Source organism: Quercus lobata, chromosome 2 (genome assembly GCF_001633185.2).
Source record: "Quercus lobata isolate SW786 chromosome 2, ValleyOak3.0 Primary Assembly, whole genome shotgun sequence".
Taxonomy (NCBI): Eukaryota; Viridiplantae; Streptophyta; class Magnoliopsida; order Fagales; family Fagaceae; genus Quercus; species Quercus lobata.
In genome coordinates this window covers 75,290,412-75,302,749 of record NC_044905.1, presented here as the reverse complement: position 1 = coordinate 75,302,749, position 12,338 = coordinate 75,290,412, and the positions used below count along the sequence as shown (strand labels likewise).

The window sequence follows — 12,338 nt, the reverse complement described above, 5'->3', positions numbered from 1 at the left end:
AAGAGTGAGATTTAGATATGAAATAGCTAAATTCACAGATTTTATGCCAAGTCAAATGAAATGGGCACATTTTGACCTCAGTTAACCCTCCATCCAACTTGAGCAAAGTTAGTCGAACTTAGATAATTTTGATTAATCCTATTATTGGAATAAAAAATTGACACAAATTGATGATTTTTCTATACAATGATTGGATTCATTTCTTTCGATTTAAGGGCCCCCAAGTATTGGTTTTGAGAAGAGAAAAACTCTTTTTAAGGGTCTTCAGGATGTGTAGAAAAATTATAGGATGATCAAAATGGGATGATAATAGTCATCGCTCTCAGAGAGAGGCCTATGGCTATGGGTTACTAGGTTTATTAAACAGCCAATATTCCGTTTTCCACTTCTTAATTGCATTTATTCATTTATTTATTTATTTAGGTAATATTCCGTTTGATTGTTACTATTTATTTGTTATTAGTCATGAATTTTGGTCCACTAAAGTTAGAAGGGTTTTTTTTTTTTTTGAGAAACAAACACAAACACAGAGGGGAGAGGGAAGTTAGAAGCGTTGTTTGTTGAACGTATTGGCAGAAAAATTAGAATTAAACATCTTCCATTTCATAAACCATCCTAATTTTGGTTAAACCAGAAAAATAGTACCGGGTGTTTTATGTTGATAGATTTTACTACCAAGGCTAACTGATCAAACTTGGTTCCATGAATTTGCTGATCAAATTTATGGTTTCCTATAGCTGTTGATGTCTTACACATGTACATTGTAATTTAAATGCAAGCTAAGTAGATGAAATTGAGGATGAGGAGGATTCCATGCTCTTCTTTTTCTTTTTTTGTCATATTTTGTTGAAGAAGTCATTCTATCTTATGTTTAGCATTCATAATTTTATGGACAAATGAGTGCAGGAAGAGTTGAAGACAGTGGGATTGCTTCTTCAAGTAAGGAATTTATGCTGGATTTGCTTGCTATAATCAACCTGCAAATACCACTTAAAAAAACCAAATCAATGCTCCAAAAATATGCATTACTTACAAAGAAAGTTAGCGTGCGTTTGTTTGCACTTCTAAGAGCTGAAAACGCGCATATTAGAAAAAGCTGTAGAAAAATTGCATTTGGCTCAGCCCAAAACGCAACTTTTTGATAAAAGCTGCGTTTTGGACTCAGGCAAAAATAGCGTCCAAAACGTGCAAAATTTATGGACCTCCTGAGGTCCATAAATCAAAACGTGAATGGAGCATTTTGATATATCCGTTGAGCTCACAGGAAATTACCAAATTACCCTCTATTAAACAACAAATCTAAAATCAAAACAACAACAACAGCAGATCAAGAACAGAAAAAAAAAAAAAAAAAAAAAATTAGAACAAACTCTTTCGGAAACAGCAGATCAAGAACAGAAAAAAAAAAAAAAAAAAAAAAAAAAAAAAAATTAGAACAACTCTTTCGAAAACAGCAGATAAAGAACAGAAAAAAAAAATTAGAACAACAACTCTTTCGGATCAACAGCAGATCAACAACAACAACAAGAAAATTAGAACAACAGCAGATCAAGACCCTCTGGCGGATCAAGTAGACTGACGAAAAAAAAAGGGAGGGGAGAGATTTACCTACCACGGCAAACTGTTCCCCATTAATTGAGTAGATTGTGTCACGCCACTCGTTCTTTTGATAAGAGGTCTTTCTTCCACCCACGGGTATCGCCGACATACGCTAAGGTCGGGTGGTCGGGAAGGAATCTTGTGTCTTGCTACCACAGGGACCCGGCCTTTTTCGCTTCAAGCCGATTTCAAACCGGAGAGGAAAAAAAAAAAAAAAAAAAGAAGGAGAGCCGTCTGTGGAATGTTCTGGACCGAAGTGCTGAGAGGAAAAAAAAAAAGGAAAAAAAAGAGAGCTGTGGAATGTTCTGGACTGAAGTGCTGGTATGGTAGAGGAAAGAAAGAAAAAAGAAAAGAAAAGAGTGTGGGTAGTGGGTACGTGGGTAGAGGAGAAAAAAAGAGGGGAAAAAAAAGAAAAAAAAAAAAAGAAGAATAGCCCACATGTATGGAGAGAAAAAAAGAGAAAAAAAAAATTATACCACAATATTTTCACAATAAATCTTACGGTAAGTTATTATTAGCTAATATTAGTGAGAAAAAAATAATTTTAATAATATGTTAAAATTAAAATTAGTATCAATTTCTATCACAATATTTTCACAATACTTTCATAATAAATCTTAAGTAGTAGGTTATTATTAGCTAATATTGGTGAGAAAAAAATAATTTTTTTAGAAAGAAAAATTAATTTAAGTATAATGAAGTAATTGATTTAAGTATGAAACAAACTCACATAAAAAAAAAAAAAAAAAAAAGTATGAAATAAAATCCCTTATATATACATTGTCATTTTTGGTAATTTATCCCTCAAACTGCCACTTTTATAAGTGCTAGCCAAACACTCAGCTTTTTCATTATGCACTTTTTAACAGTTTTTACCAAACACTCAACTTTTTGAAACTCCACTTTTTCATTATGTACTTTTACAAAAAACTGAACCAAACTAACCCCTAATTTTGAGAATAGCTTTTCAACATCTACTAATTTGCTATACACGACCTATGATTACAGGATGCACAGTCAAAAGAAATTATTACAAACTCTACAAATCATAAATATATCTTCTTCTTTTTTGTCAAAATCATAAATCATAAATATATCTCATCTCAACTAAACCTGTATTGTGACATCCAGCAGATAAAGCTAAAACAAGAGATCACATAACTACTCAATTTTTGTTTAAGGTGAGAGAGAAGTCATGAAAGAATGACATATACTGTATTATTCATGAAGCAAAAGGCAGTAAAAGTTGTTTACAAAGAGTACTACATGTTTTTGAGCTCAATGGCTATGTCAGAGAACTTACAATAAAGCTCTCTCACCATATAAAGAATGGGTTGTGACTGTCTATTCATTATTTCGCTGTTTAGAGAGGTTGATCTCCTTTGCAAAAATGCGGAAGCCCTAAGTAGCAAGGCCTCCCTTTTCTCCTTAACTATAATAATTCTATGTGCCAGAATTACATACATTCTCTATACGTACATGATATGTAGATATTGGCTCGAAAGGACCATTCACATGCTTGCCTTTCAGGTACCTGTATGTCCTTCCTGAGTTTGGGGGAACGGCTCCCTGTCTCTCAGAAGCTTGCACTCCATATAATGTTCTCATCCTCGCCACAGCGCTGGTGAACATCCATGATTCTCTCAACAGACTTGCAAATCCCATTACATTTCCGATCAAATGAAGCAGCACAGATGTTGCCTGCCCATATCTTCCACTCACAATGTGCAGGAACAATTACATCATCAGGACCAAATGCATGAGCCTATAGGAAAATCCATGCAAGCAGCACTTCATTTTTCAAAAAATCTATCTTCATTCTTCTGAAAAATAAAAATCTCTCAGCACCATACAGCGGATGGAGGTTGTAATATAACAGACCAAGTTCTTGGTCTATGTAGCTAATGGTTTTAACCTCTTGAAAGACCATGGAGCATATGCTAATCAGGTCATCTAAATCATTTGAATTAAAAATCATTTGTAACAAAAGGGACCAGAGAGGTCCATAATATATAGTGGACCAAAATCAATTCAACTCGCATTTGGATTCTGGACCAACAGTTAGGCCAAAATGCCAACCTTCACATAATTGTTCTTTTCCTTCAATTGGAATACAAATACAGGCTACAATATATTCATGTTTTAAATTAAGACACAGAGGCAGGGAAGAAACAATGACCCATATGAATACTACACATTGTCATCTTAGAAAATTGGGAGCAATGGTGATAACAGAGACGTATTTGTGAAGAAAGCAGTGTACCATATCTCTCTCACTTCTTGCTATGGGCAGACAAACTTAGAGACTGATTAGATTTAATAAATTTAGCTTGTTGAATGAAACTAAAACTGTAAGAGGAGGAATGAATAATTTATTTCTTACCCTGAGGGGGTCAATTCAGGATCAATTCATTAACTTAAAGGGGTATGTGGTAATGCAACTAAATAAATGAATATATTGAACAAATATAGAGTAATATTACCTAAGGGAAAATCCAGTTTTTATTTATTTATTTTAAACATCTTAATTCTTAACAAAATAAAGGTCTTACATTAAGGTTTTACTGGGACTAGATGACAAATACAGAAATTTTAAATAGTTTGTTTAAATATTTTCTTACTACATGCAACAAAGTGTATTCCCCATCAAGTGTTTTATGTATTTATTTCTAAACAATAACCAGCTATCGGTCTTAGAGCTTCAATACCTTGTTGATCCAGGTTTAAAGGCAGAAACACTGATATATTCCCATTCCCTAAAAGATGAATTGTAACATCACATACTATATAACATATTTAGACATCAAAACTTTCATTTGTGGCTTAACATTGACTAAGTTGCTTTCAATTCAAGACATGATATTCAAAAAACAAAAAAGTGGTGGTAAAACCATAAAAAGAAAAACCAAAAGTAATTAAAACAACAAAATAAAAGTTTAAATTACCAGGTGGGGTACCACAACAGAGACTCCTATCATCCACATGCTCCACATCTAAACCAATTGTCCTGTAGCATGTAGAAAATACTTGTTTCTCATCTCACCAAATTTCCAATACTCTGGTTCACGGTATTTCATTCCCCTGTTCCAAAGAAAGGATGCAAAGAAAACCAGATTTTTACAAATATCTATATATTCTGCTAATTCATGGGGAAAAAAAGGATAAATTGGCTTACTTTCGAGCATGGACAAGACCAGACTTCATGCAGCCAATGTAAACCCGAGGTTTCATATGGTGTCTAGCTAGAGTTGTTCCTAGCATAGCTGCAGTAAGTTTAAAGGTAAATAAACTCAAATGAGACAAAGGATCAAATGTAATAACAAGAGTCATGTTACCTAAAATATATTCCTATTCTCACATGTATACCCCAAGATAGAGCCAATCCTATGGTTCAATAGAAGCCTCTAAGAGAAACTTTTGAACTAATTCACTCAAAAACTTATAACAATCACAATCAAGTTTCCAATATGGTAGTAATTTGAAATGTTTCTAACATGGTGTAACAAATTTGAAAGGAGTAAGTAATTTAAGAAAACAATTCTGTTACGTGACACATCAGGCATGCCGTATGGTTAATATTGAAGTTGTGCTCATCAAAATGAACAATCCATTCAACCAGCCAACCGTACCAATCTATAATGTAACTTCATTAATGAACTTCTTAACCAATGGGATAAAATGCCAATTCTTAAGTGCAATATATAGATCATAGATGCTTGGAATTCCACTACTATCAATCACTCAATTTTCAACAGAAAATGCTTGCTTTCTTATAATATCTTTTTGCAAGCAATACTTATCACATAGAGAGCCAAAACAACAATGTTACAACTTACAACCATCCAGTGGACCACGGAAATATTCTCCAATGCACATAGCCATATAAACATATTATTTAGGTATGATATGTTTGTTGGACCTTTTTCTTTTGAAAAGTCCTGTTCAACTATTGTATCATAGCATCACGTCTGATCCAGTTTGGTAACATCACATGGATTCTTATTGCTTTATGATAAAGATAGGCTTGTGCTGTTATAATGAAACAATCACATACGCTAAATGCAGTGTCATATGTATTCTATTACTAATGCCAGAATCAGTCACATATAGAGCACACACATACGCACCCAAGAACCATAGCTGTATCACTTTAGTAGAATCAGAATACTCATAAAAAGAGGGTGGGGGAACTAGATCCTAAAACTCAAATACTAAAATAAATTTAAGATATATTGCAAAAGAAAATGCAAGACGAAGGAAGAAATGAAGGGAAAAAATGGAACTAACATTACCTAAATTTACATGAATATCATCATCAACTTTAATGTAAAATTCTGCATCCCACAACGCAACAGCAGTTGAAAAATAAGTCTTCGTCTTGCCTGATAATTCCAGGTAGGCCTCAACATGGTCCTGCTTTCACAATATGACCAAACAAATTAGAGCCTATTAATATTTCTTTTCAGTCTATCTTCACACTAACAAAAATTTTAAAGGTAACTGGGAGTTTCACAGGCAGATTGAGATAACAGCTTAAAAGGGGTAAGACGAAAAGCTCACTAGGCACAAGAAGTCTCCATGCAACATCTCTTCTGAGTCAATTTCTTTGTCAAGCATACCACCAGATGTGTCGAACTAATGACAAAAGGCCAATTAATAAGCAACCAAATAATTTATGCTAATTTATGCAGAGCACCACCTTAAAAGAAAATTGTGCTATTGACAAGATCATAAGTTCATGCAGACAATTTATTTGCTAAGGCCACAAACTCCATTTCTTATTCATGAAACAGAATATATAGCACATGTGCTAAAAGAATATATACAAGCAGTAAGTGCGGTAATAACTGATAGTAGCTGTGAAGACATACGAAAATTACCTGCGACCTATAACAAAGCAAATCACTATACCCTTCTCTTCCTCCAATTTCATTCTCTTCTCACCTAATAATGTTTAATCCATAAGAACCATCACAGATGAGATATGACAAATAAGTGAAACAATTCATAAAAGATTCTTAAATTGAGAGAGAGAGAAAGAGAGAGAGGGAGAGAAGGTAAAAGAGAAATATGGAGTCAAGTTAATGCACCTTGCGGCATCCAAGTAGCACGAACAGACTCCCTTCGCTTGCGGCTACTAAAAGCTGTATTGATTCCTACAACAATAAAGTATTTTCTTTTCACATTTGTTTCAACATTCTTCATGTTTCGCGACGTCGGAAAGTCATGCATTATAGATTCATGTGCTGCCCTAGAAGCTGTTAATTCCGTCTCCAAATTTGTTATTGTCTTATCCGACACCCTGCATGTCATATACAATGATAAGGTTTGCATTTAGGTCACTCGTGAGGAATATAAGTGAAATCCAGTCTAAACAGGCATCAGAATAGAGTATAAATATCAAGCTGGGTCCTTGAAACTTACCCCACACTGTTATTTCCTTTATGATGTACAACCTTCTGCTAAAACCAAGAAAGTTAGAGAAAATTTCATTACAAACATGTAAAAAAGCAAGTGATTTACATTAAGAAGCAAAATTAAAGCTAAAGATAACAAAGCACACTTAATGCTAAGATTGGAAGGAATAATGATTGCAAGAAGCAACTAGAATGATTTTGAGAAGCAGCAAGAGTGAGACTTGCAATATTTTGGTCAATCATATCTGGAACCATAATTTGTATGCACATTATTACTGAAGTAGGTGACTTCTGAAAACTAGATACCAGAGGCCCTTTTCACTAATCCATACCCAACCCCCTTCTCCCAAAACTAAAAAAATTAAAAATTAAAATTAGTTGTCAAATCTGGATTCCAAGAGAAATTATTTTCCTAGAAATGACAATTTCAGCACTACGGTTCTGTTAAGAATAATCTTTAATAAAAGAAAAACCATGAAATAGGAGGACTTGAATACAAGCCTATACTTTCTTTCAGGATATTGACAATTGCTGAGTCAGAGCTGTATATTTGAAGAAAACTACCTTCTCATGTGAAACAATAATAAATATCAATAGCCAAAGAAGTGGAGAATGATATGGCTCATTATTAGTAGTTTGGTACATTTACTTACAAGTTTTGGATAATTCTCAGATTTTAAGTTTATACGGGCATCTTCGAGTTTAGAAGTTATTGCAATATCATCAGCTTCAGGCACTGTCCACATCCTGATACATAATTTTTTGATTAATATGACATGCATATGCTACATGTAACGTAAATAATAAGCCTATTACTGATTGATAAGGAAACCTGGTTTTACAGCATAAAATCAATGTGGCCTAAAGTAATGATATGGAAATGTAAAATAATAAGCTTAAGAAGCAGTATTAGATAATCTTTCAGTGAGAATTAAGGGGGAAAATATAATTTTGAATATCAAGTGTTCATCATATAGACGTAAAATGTCAAGTACCTCCAGTTCACCCCCTCCAAATATCTGGCCTAGTTGGGTTGAGTTCCACAAGTCACAGTAATTAAAACCATATAAAACAGGTAATTTTAAAAATAAATAAATAAATCTTTTTTATTTACAGTAACTTCACTCAGCCAAATAAAATGAAAGAAGACTGATAAGGAAGATCAACTTTGGACAATTTAGCTAAATCTCATCCAAGGCAAGACTCTTATAGGCTCATTGTAGAAGGAAAGGTTAAGTCACAATTTAAAAAGTATATAATATTTTGATGGAGTTTGACAAAAAAACACCAGAACAAGAAAAAGAACATCTTTACCTATTGCATAAATCTAAACCTCTTTTGAGGTAATTACATGAAACATTGAAAGAGCAAAAATGAAAAGTGAAAGTCACGTAGCACTTTGTAAATAAAATGACAATGAATGATAGATACAAACAAGACAAGTGCAAAGGGACTAAAGGAGAGAATTGTCCCTAATGTGAGTCCAAAAAACACAAATTCAAAAACCACATCAGAAAGCGCACATACCCTTTTGAACTAGATAACATTAGTTCAATTCAAACCCTTCTCGATGAAATGCAACAATCATTCAATTCACAAGAACAGCCATTAATAACCGGCTAAACACAAACTATCTGATAAATTACCACTAGTCCAAAAGCTCAAATTGTAATGAAACTATGAATTTAACCATTTAATCATCAAACATGCCCTCACGTGTCCTGACTCCCCTTGATAAGCAGGGCTTAATACGTTGGACTTCCAACTTTTAAAATGGAAAATAGAGTGGAGACAAGTTTCGAACACAAGACATACCATGGTAAATTTCCACTAGTCCCAAAAGCTTAAACTGTTAGGAAAGGCTTAACTATTAACAACCTCTTCATATTTATTTCACAGAGTCTCACCTAATTCTATAAGTTTATTGATACCCACCAGGCAAAAACGCATAATTCAATTAAACCAACCACTTTAGGGACTAAAAACTGAAAATTAAGAAAAAGTAACAGAAACCCAATTGAGAAAACATACATACTTGTTAATGAAAACCAATCCAGCACAGAAGCAGCCTAAGCACACCAAAAGGACCAAGTTAATAGACTTAGCATACACTCCTATTCCCATTCCTCTACTCTTCATAGACATGTTGTTATAGCTTTAGTGTCAGTTCCAATATAAGTTAAAAATATATATAAATAGAGAGAGCCGAAACCAAATAGGCCCAGATATAATATGAACTTTGTTTCACTGAATACACACTCTCTCACTCCTCTTTAGAGGTGAGAGAGGTGAATACAGACAAGGCCTGAGGGTGTTCTATACAACATTTAATATCCCAATTTATAGAAACATCCTATAGCTCCATGTATAAATGCATGAAACTTACAGAGTGTTTAAATAAAACAATCATAACTGTTGCGTGTAAAGAAGCTAATGGTTGGGTTTAGACAGCATACAAGAGAGAAGAGAAGAGAAACTAGATTTATTTTTGGTAACATTGTTGCCGTTTGGACTAGGAAACGGTCGTTTAGGTTCTCGGCTTGGATCAATGAAATATGTGTGTGTTTGTATCAACTAGCAAATAAATAGCAGCGGTTTGCTAATTGCTTATTGTTTTATTTACTGGTTAAAGTATTGTTATACCAAAAAAATAAAATAAAATAAATGATAACAAACAAATTGATATTGGGCTTCTTCTCTCTCTCTCTCTCTCTCTCTCTATATATATATATATATATATATATTTTGATATTGGTCAAGAGGAAACAATGAAACTCACGGGAATATAAATGTGAGAGATAAAAGTTCATATTTATAAATGATGGTCTCTAGTTTAGGCAAAAATATGCATGCCAGTACACCCCCTCGTATAGAACCTATGTGAGACTAACATGTGGGCCCCACAATATATTAGTCTCACATGGGTCGTATCCGCCAAGTATTTATATATGTTCTCCTAGAGGTCTTATAAGCTGAGTGAGTGAAGCATAGTGCAATTGGGCCACTATAAAGCCATAGTTGTATGAAACACATATTGTGAGAGGAACGATGCATAATTGTATATGTCCCATGCATAAGGTACATTCTCTGAGGGAATGAGAGAGATTGTGTGTATACTATTTAGGACCCACATGTGATACAATTCATAATTAGGTATTAGATCATAAGTTCCCCTAATTAAATTCAACCATGTAGCAAAATTTACCAATATCTTGATAATATATATATATATATATATTTATTTATTGATAGATCATATATAATTGAATTGAAATTTATTAGAAAATAATTTTTTTAAAATTTTTTTAACGCTAAATATATGGTAGCTTTTTTTATGGTATTTAATTTTTTTTTTGAATATTATATTGTTCTGATTTTTGAATGGCCAACATTTTTAAGTTTATATTTTGAAAAGTCTTATCTTCCTTATCCTTAAGCCACCCGAAGAAATAGGAGCACAAACAGTAGCCCATTTAACCAAATGAATTTTAGGATCATCTCCAAAACTGCCCCATAAGAAATTCCACTGAAGCCTCTCAATTCAGTTAGCCACACTAGCAGGTATAGGAAACAAAGATAGAAAATAAGTGGGTAAATTAGATAGGATGCTTTTGATTAGGGTGACTTTACCTCCCTTGGATAAATATAAGTGTTTCCAACCCGCCAATCTCCTCTCCATTTTCTCCAGAATTGGATTCCATATAGTCTTATCCTTGAATTTAGCACCCAAAGGAAGACCCAGATATTTCATTGGAAGAGAACCCAGCTTGCAGCCAAGAACAACCAGCAAAAGGTCAATATTATGGACTACCCCAACCGGAACCAATTCTAACTTGCCCAGGTTTATCTTTAGACCCGACACCGCCTCAAACCAAATGAGTGCAGACATAAGTCAGGGTGCATTGGAAGGCAACATGGTCTCTTTTGTTCAGTATCCGAATATTAAAGACGCTAATTTGAACATGCATATCCTCCAAACAGCTGGGATAGAAGAGATTGTGAGCCCACTGATGGTCATAAAACCCAATAGTATTTGGCTGGTAATTGAGAGAATCGACTGTACTCTACATGATTACATGAAGCAATTACCGAGAAAATGGTGTTATGGTAAATTAGATGATACCACCAAAATTCTTGTCAGGTTTGGTGGTATCATCTAATTTACCATAACACCATTTTCTCGGTAATTGCTTCATGTAATCATGTAGAGTACAGTCGATTCTCTCAATTACCAGCCAAATACTATTGGGTTTTATGACCATCAGTGGGCTCACAATCTCTTCTATCCCAGCTGTTTGGAGGATATGCATGTTCAAATTAGCGTCTTTAATATTCGGATACCAACAAAAGAGACCATGTTGCCTTCCAATGCACCTTGACTTACATTTGCACTTGCCTCTTCAATCTCGAACTCAATTTCTGCTACCCCTTTTTCCTGTAGTAAATAGGTAGATCAATTTAAAAACAAAAGGTAGAACATGATAACCAAAGAGAGGTTAAGAGTGTTGAGAAGAAAATCAAATATGCTAACTTTACTACAAGTCATTTTATAGGTTTTATTAATAAGCAGCACGTAGTTTAAGCATTTGTTTGTAATAAGTGACACACATACTGCTCAGCATGTGATGTTTCAGTTAGTGGAGTTTGTTAGTTCTGTTAAAAGCTAGTTGGTTGGTTAATTTCTGGTATTAGCTACTGTATAAATACACTCATTTCCATCAATGAAATATCAGTCAAGCATTTTCTTCATTTCTTACTCTCTAAATTCAATATGGTATCAGAGCACAAGTTAGCACAGTATCCCTGATTTCCTAACTCGTTTCTTCTTCCTTTCACATCAATAATTCCATTGATGATTCTTTGATCTTCACCTTTGTTTGTCTGTGTTCAATTTTATCTTTCTTTTCTCCTACGAAGCTTGGTTTAGGTTTCTTTTGATTCTTTGAAAACCTCCCACGGCTTCTACCTCTGTAAATCCTGATTTAACAGGGGTTTCTACCCAAGTTTCTAAGCCTCACTGTGAAAAGACTTCAAGCCCCAATTATCTGCATAATGGGGATAATCTTGGCTCAATATTGGTTACTTAGCCTCTAACTGATGACAAATATGCTACTTGGAGCTGTTCCATCCTCTATGCTCTTGATCCCAAGAACAAAACAGAGTTTATCAATGGCACCATTACAGCACTTGCTAGCACTTTAGAACCATTGTTCCCAATATGGAAACGCTGCAATAAAATGGTTTGTCATGGATTCTCAACTCCAAGTCAGAAGACTTGATTTCAAGTGTTATATACTTGAGCACTGCACAAGAAGTTTGGAC

General features: G+C 34.0%; 1 pseudogene; it reads right to left on the bottom strand.

Annotated features, from left to right (window-relative positions):
- Positions 1 to 2,884: 2,884 nt before the first annotated feature.
- LOC115976617 lies at positions 2,885 to 9,705 on the bottom strand (annotated as a pseudogene).
- Positions 9,706 to 12,338: the final 2,633 nt, after the last annotated feature.